This window comes from Penaeus monodon, chromosome 15 (assembly GCF_015228065.2).
Source record: "Penaeus monodon isolate SGIC_2016 chromosome 15, NSTDA_Pmon_1, whole genome shotgun sequence".
Lineage (NCBI taxonomy): Eukaryota > Metazoa > Arthropoda > Malacostraca > Decapoda > Penaeidae > Penaeus > Penaeus monodon.
The window spans coordinates 26,220,103-26,220,574 of record NC_051400.1 but is presented as its reverse complement, the minus strand read 5'-3'; the positions used below and the strand labels follow the sequence as shown (position 1 = coordinate 26,220,574).

At 37.1% G+C, this 472-nt stretch overlaps 1 protein-coding gene across 2 annotated transcripts in view; it reads right to left on the bottom strand.

Moving 5' to 3' along the window:
- Positions 1 to 472, bottom strand: part of LOC119581863 (protein RFT1 homolog) — a 16,707-nt gene that overhangs the window by 15,297 nt on the left and 938 nt on the right. The window lies entirely within an intron of this gene.

Here is a 472-nt window from a genome sequence, read left to right as displayed (position 1 = left end):
GAGTTAGATTAGGATAGACATAACAAATGGTTTCAGTGTTTTCTAGCACACTTTCCTATTCATCATTAACAAGGAAGATGCAAACCCTTATACTCTTACCTTAGGCGGAAAGAAAAAGAGAATGGTGTCATGTAAAAAGTCACATCGTAACACGCATTAGATAACAATTTACATATCACTGAATATGAATTGATCTCCAGCTCTTATTAGAGTGATATTTTATGGATTTGCGATGCGGTAGGCAAGAATCAGATAAGCTTAACTCTGTAGATAAGATACATGAAACCAAACGAGGAAAAGAGCGATGAGGCGAATGATACAGATGGTGAAAAAAGGTGCATTTTTTTCTCTTGGTTGTCCTTGGGAATAACCGTTTTTAAATAACGCAATTACGGTCTGCCAAAGTTTTACACATGTCTTTTGGTAGCCTGTACTAACGAACATGCATGTGATGATCTTTTGCTAGGCAGCC